At 30.3% G+C, this 7,216-nt stretch overlaps 1 non-coding gene across 1 annotated transcript; it reads left to right on the top strand.

The window, feature by feature from the left end:
- Positions 1-985: 985 nt before the first annotated feature.
- TRNAM-CAU (transfer RNA methionine (anticodon CAU)) lies at positions 986-1,058 on the top strand. Its single transcript has one exon. It is a non-coding gene; the product is annotated as a tRNA-Met (tRNA).
- The last annotated feature ends 6,158 nt before the right edge of the window (positions 1,059-7,216 follow it).

Genomic DNA, 7,216 nt, shown 5'->3' with positions numbered 1-7,216 from the left:
TTATCCAATCATTATATTTATGCTATCTATGCATCGGATCGTGAATACCTCTATTGTACATACGGGAAGCGATTTTGCATATTTTGCAAGCCCCTATTATAGTAAAATTCATAAAACAATTGTCTAATTGAAAATAATAAAAATAATATCTTGTTTGATATGACCTAACGTAGCAATGAATGAAGTTTTTGAAAATGACATTTTTACAGAAAATGTTAAATTTTGCAGTACTTTAATATTAACCAAACAATTGGTTAAGCAACACTAGCTTTTTATAAAAATCATCAAAATTTTTGTAAGTTTCAAAGGGATTCAATAGCGCATTTCAAGGTCATTGGGCACCTTCTATTGGTTACAGTAGAAAATTAAAAACTGGTATAGATATTACAAATAAAAAGGGGATATCCCGTTTTTCCGTTGCCATTTTTTCCCCCCTTATACAAAATTTGGACCACTCTATGTCAATCAAATTATGACTGCGACTGGTTTCTAAAATTTTTTTGTTGGGATTCGGTTGAGTACAAAAATGATAGAATTGTATTCTCTCAATCGTGGGTTGAGTAGGAGTTTCCAGATATGGAGTTGAAAAATACAATATTGCACAATAAAAAAATTCCTCATCCCCTTCTCATACATACTTACATATGCAGGTACATATATTTAATTAAAGAATGTACTTAATGTACATACACACATATGTAAGTAAATATGTATGTATGTATAAATCACCCAAGGAATATTTTTACGTACATACATAAATAATAAAGGCTGCACGCACGTATGCAAGTATTGATTGAATATTCGAGAGGTGTCAGGTATGTTTATTTTGTTTATTCCTACTTTTAAATAAATTACTTTCAAAATTACAACAAATAATATGCACACAATTAACTACAAATACAAACAATTTGAAAATAGTATTCAAATAAATAAATAATTATGCGCCGCTAAACAAGTACGCAACGTCGCTGGCCTCGCCCACACAGCCTCGGTGGCGCAGTAGGCAGCGCGTAAGTCTCATAATCTTAAGGTCGTGAGTTCGAGCCTCACCCGGGGCAATGTTTTTATTTATTTATTTATTTTTTTTGTCTTATATCTTTTTCAATTTTAATTTATTTTTATTTTGATTTATTGCATTTTATTTTATGTCAATTAGTTTTTATTGTTTTATTTTAAAATATGGATAAACCAGAGAAATAGTCTACCAAAAACGGGAAAAATGCATGAATTTCAAATTCTCGAATTTTTGTACAAAAATGGCATAGTAAAATCTTAACTTTATATTGCTTTCTGATTTGGCACTTTTTACTTCTTTCAACAAAGCTAGAATAGTCTTAGTTTTAAGCAATATTTTTTAATAAAATACCACAATATCACTTTAAAATATGTAATAAAATTTTTCATCGGCGAAAAGACTAACGTCAACACTAGAATTTGCACATATACATATTCATTGGTTTATTTTATTTTATTTTATTTTATTATATTTTATTTTATTATATTTTATTTTAATTATATTTTACTATAATTAACTTGATTTAATGTTTCTAATGTTAAATATAATGATTACGTTTACTCAAATTTATTACGTATTAAAAAAAAACCGGTACTGTTTTTCAATCGGAATTATAAGGTTTATTATATTAAGAAAAAGACGCCAAAATATTTCGGAAAAATATTAGGAATTACATTAGCTCCACCGATTTCAAAATACCAAAAAAAATATACATATATTAGTTAAATAAAATTATTTTATTATTTTTATGTATGTTGTCGCATAACTTTGGACCACGTCTACCGGTTTTGATAATTCTTTCTCTATCGGAAAGCTAGTGTCTCCGAGGTCTCATACTAATTTGGTTTAGATCCGATCATTGGATCATGAAGAAATTAACGGTATTCCTAAATTGTTATCTGAGAATTGAAGTCGGCTGTGTTTTTGCTTAAAATTTACTTTTTATTTATTTAATTTAGAAATTTTATTATTTTAATCAAGGCGAACTAATTAATATAAGGTGGCAGCGGGAGTACAAAAACAAATAATTACATATATTTTGTTTTTTGCTTTGGTGGCATAAACTGTCAAAATCTGTAAGAGTGTGTGGAAATGCAAAAAAATTTTCAATTCGACATTCGAAGCCAGAAAAAAATACATAAAATCAGCTGATCTAGTAACAACATCTTATATAAATTAGCCTTGATTTAAATTTTTGTTTGAATTTCACATGACACACTTTGATCTTAAAAAAAACATAATACTTTTTTGACACTTTAGAAACCATTGGGAAAAACCACACAAAAATTAAATGCTACGAGCAGTCTCCCCATTGTGCGACTAAAGGGGCAATTAGACATTCCAAGATTATTTAAGGAAATATTAACAGAACCATGTTTTTAAAAAGTATTTCCTCGTGTAAATGCGAAAAAAGCATAACTGAAAACTACAAAAGAAAATACAACTTTTCTCTGCTCGATTTCTATGTATATTTGCAACCCTGTTTTGAATTTTGCTGTTATGGTTACTTGTTAATGGAATTTGTTTGTTGGAATAAATAACTACAGTTAAATCCTAAGATGTATTACTTTATTACTATAGAAAAGCAAAAAAATGATGCCCCCTTTTTCGTCAATGACCCCTTTTTGCGACTTTCTGAAAACTCTCAACGGCAACACTGGCTACGAGTATATGTTGCCGCCAATGGCAATTAATTAAATGATCTCTTTGAAACTAAAGAATAATAAATAGCAAGCAGCTCTGCACACTCAGTTGTAGCCAGCACCTGTGAATATGTTTTCAAGTGTTCAGGTTGAGTACGATTTCTTAAAATAGTTTAAATTTCTTTAAAAAATTGTTTTTCTGTTTAAATAAATCGCTGGCATGGAAAAACCGAAAAGGTTTATTTTGAAACAGCCATATTACTCTTTTAGTGTATGAGAATAATAAATGCGACAAAAGCTTAAAGAAACAATAAGTTCTTGTCACATTCGTCTTTCTCACACTTTTACATGTACTTAAATAAGAAATACAATAAACATACAGCAGCACAGAATAGGTACATAAATTTTACGCGCGAAAATTCAAGGCTTGAAAACTTTTGCAAAAGTTGTAAGCATATGTTCTTACATTGAAGAGAAACAGAAAGACGTGTGCTTGAAAAGTAAAAGCCAGTGGAAATTTGAGAGACTAATGTTTATTGAGCCCAAAAGACGGCAAAGTTGAATGTGAATACATAATACATATACCTATGTACATACATAAGTATATAAGTATATATTACACAAATTAGTGGCGTGTAAAAAGAAATATGTTATGCTTATATGTAAATAAAAAAATAATTAAAAATATTTAAATGAAGATTTTTTGTATTTAGGGTAATTTTTCCATATAACAGACAGTCGGTAATGATGTTTAACAGGCTGTCGACAAGACGGCCCTTAAAGTATGCGTCTTTGTAGCTTAATCCCCATAAAATTTTCTATAAAATATGTGTTTACTTACACTTTGACAGGAATATGAATATATACCCCCAATGCATATGGGATAGCTAGTAGAAGTAGAGCTGCTGATTTGATTTTGTTTTTCAAATTATTTGGTCTCTAAATTGTCAACATTATCTATTCATAATTTATTTTTTTTTTCAAAAAAAATTTTAGCAATGTATTTGCATGTGATACATCCCTTTTTTTCCTAAAAAGAAGCGATTGAAAAATAGGGTTGGGAATGTTCGTTTAATTCTGTAAACAAAATACCTGGAAAGAAATTCTGTTAATTCTTTTAATAAAAAAAATAAAAAATTATGCACTAAAAAATAAGTAAAATAATTTTTCAAACATAGTTATTTTAGGGTTTTTCATATTAGCGATTCCAAGTTTTTGAACGGCAAAGTTATTTTTTAAACAAACTTAAAATTAACTAAAACAGACACCATATAAATACACATTTCAAACTTTGTGCAAAAATTAAAAAAAACATCTGCAAAGCTTCAGCTAAAATATATTCGGCAATTTTTTTTTTTGTTTTTGTATAGAAAAAATGCGTAACGGAGTCAGAAAACAAATTATTAAAAGTGAATGCGATTGTTTACAACTTAAAACTTGCACATAATTACCCTAGAATTTAATGCGGTATTCAACTGCATTCTCAAAAAAATTCTAAAAAATCTGAATAAAAAGTTGAAAATTTAGCTGACACTTGGCAGATTTTTTATAAATTTTTCACAAAGTTTGAAATGTGCATTTATATGGTGCTTGTTATAGTATCTATAATGATCTAGACTTTTATGACAAAGTAATAAATATTAAATAGACAAAAGAAAAGTCAAAATAGATAAAAAATATTGCTGGCTTAATTAGTGGAAGTTGTTTTTCGTGCATTTTTTACTTTTTAGTTAGGACGTTCTTCCATCAAACGAGCGATATGAGTGTATGGTTGCTTAAGCACAACCCTGCAGTGAATCGCCAAACCAGTTAGAAAAAATACTAGTTCATTAACTAGTATGTGCCTACCAGTTCGACATTTTCGAAGAACTTAGGCGATCAGCGACATCTGCCTTTGAATTGCCAAAGCCAAAAATAAAAAGCAATTAATTGCTTTTCTTACAAATGTCGGCTGTGGCGTCACGTGACTACTGGTTCTGGTTCTGAAATCGCAGGTTCGAGGCCGCCTGGAGGTGGTTAAGATTTTTAAAGTTAAATAAATGTAAGTAATCATAATGTATTCAATTTATAAATAAATAACAAATTTGAAAATCTAATTGCATTGCAAAAAAACATTTAGGAAGAATTGCTTGTGCTATAAAAACAAAGAAATTAAACAGACATTTCTTTTTATTAAATTTAAAAATTACAATAAACAGCATAAACAAAAAAATAAATTTATAAAAGATAAAAATAAAATAAAAAAGAGAAAATAAAAAAATTTTCCCTGCGCCAGGGCTTGAACCTGGTACCTCAGGCATACCACGCGAGTGCTTTGCTCTGTCGGCCATTGCGACTGTTGGAGCGCCGCGAGCAAAAAGGCATACTAATGCTTTTCATAGGGGATGAATTGGCAGACTATCTCATCAACTGGTATGATGCTACTAGTATTTCTACTAGTAGATGCTGATGCATAGCCTGACAATTGACATCTCGTAGGACATCGCAATGTTAAAAATACCAGTCGCTAACATTGAAAAATGATAGAACGTGAACTAGTTCGGCTGAAACGCAAACCGGTAGAATTCTAGTTCGCAACTAGTAGCTTTCCCTGCAGGGAAATGACTCAGGTACTCGTTCTATTGGATGCCAATTCTCAATAATAAATTCAATAAGATATTTGTTTATTTACAATTTAATGCTTATTTATATCTATTCGATATTTTTTTAGCCATGTTCTTGAGCTTAAGAACATTAATAGGTATAAATAGCACATACTAAATATGTTTGTGTGTGCATACATATATCTGTATGTGAAAATTGTTTACACATGATTGAAATGAGTTTGAATTGATTACAGTTCATAGATACCTCTATGTAGTTTGAGTTATTGATTTCTTTTTTGGACATTTTTATTTTGTTAAGTGTTGTTTCTAGATCTAAATCTACGAGGGTATCTGAATATTAATAATAACTAGTAATAATCTCCGAAATTCGGGTGAATACAGCAAAAAAAAATACTTACTTATATTAAAAATTTAAATTTAAGTAAAAAATTAAAACTGATATAAATATATGTACTTAAGTATTTAGCTCAAAATTTATTTAAAGAACTTCGTGAGAGACAGCTTTTTATGTTGTACTGCTAGAGACCCGAGAAGCCAACTTAATTTTTTTAAGTTATAAAAGGACCTTACTCTACTCATAGCTAAGTGGGCCGTGGTTGAATAGTTATCTCAACGAAATAGTTCAACCTTCCACAATGTCTGTCCCAGGCTTTTTTATCACTGGGAATTGATTTTGGAATTTGATTTTATAAAGCTCTTATTTTTACCGTGTTTGGACAGTGGTACAATAGGAGTTTAAAAAAGAAAGTGATCTTAACAATTTTTACGTTTTCCTGTCTTGGCTAGTATTTCTTCAATAGATAACATTATCGATTTTTGTGACCGTTTTTACTTTTGTGGAAAACACTGCCATTGCATAAGCTAATACAATCGCACAGACATTGGTTTAAACGGCGATGAAGTACCCTCCTTGATGGTGAACGCTGATACTTTTCAAGTTTTTGTCTTTCTTTGCATGACGATTTTTAGTCCAAAATAGACTTTGTGATTCAACACGTACGATTCTAAAATAAACCATTGTTTTTTTTTTTTGACGAGTAATTAATTTTTACGGCCAAGTTCCTTATTATGGTTATTCGAATTTTTATTACTTTGCAAATGAAATATGTACGCATTTTACAACGACGAAAATTTGCCAAATACTGTGATGACATCGATTCTTGCCAAAAGAAACAAACGCACTTTTTTCGTGCACAAAATACTCTGAAATTGGATTACATTTAAATTTTAGGCATTCAAAGGTGCAATCAGCACTTACACATATACAATCATACGCATGAACGTTCATACATACATATATGTATGTATGTACGACGGCGCATGAGAAACCTGGTGTTAACATTTGTGCACACATTGTACTTAGCAGCGTGTCCTTCAAATCAATTGGCGCATAAAGCAATCAGGTACAACAAAAGTGTGTTTGCGGTAAAAATAAATGAAAAAAAACCGAAAACGCGACACATAACGAGAAGAAAAAAATCGACGAGAAATCACATAAAAAACACGCTTAGTTAAAAAATTTCTCCGAACGTAGGAATGGGAAAATTTGATGCCTGCAAGTATGCAAATAATCCGTGTCAATATTTACATGCAATAGAGAACACGAGGATGGCTTCAAAGGGGAATTCGGCAAAGGAAAGAAGGCTGCAATGTCATGAATCAAGCAAAGTGTTACGATGTGAGTAGTGGCGGGGACTGTGTGATACATATCTACGCGTGTGTGTGTGTGTACATGGTTCGTTTCGATTTCAATGAATTTAAGATTAAAGCATAAATTTGTTTGGAAGTTTAATTTTTACATGTGTATGTACATTTGCATAAAGATTAGACTGGTTAAAAAATCGATAATTTTTCTTCAAAATCACTGATGAAATATTTTTGGGGCAGTAGAAAAATAAGCCTGTCAAAATTGCAGCCCTTAATATTCAAATTCAGAGATCTCTAATCGCGCA

This window comes from Rhagoletis zephyria, unplaced genomic scaffold (assembly GCF_001687245.7).
Source record: "Rhagoletis zephyria isolate East Lansing unplaced genomic scaffold, Rhagoletis_zephyria_1.1 Rzeph_scaffold_05801, whole genome shotgun sequence".
Lineage (NCBI taxonomy): Eukaryota > Metazoa > Arthropoda > Insecta > Diptera > Tephritidae > Rhagoletis > Rhagoletis zephyria.
This window is presented reverse-complemented; position numbering and strand designations above follow the sequence as displayed.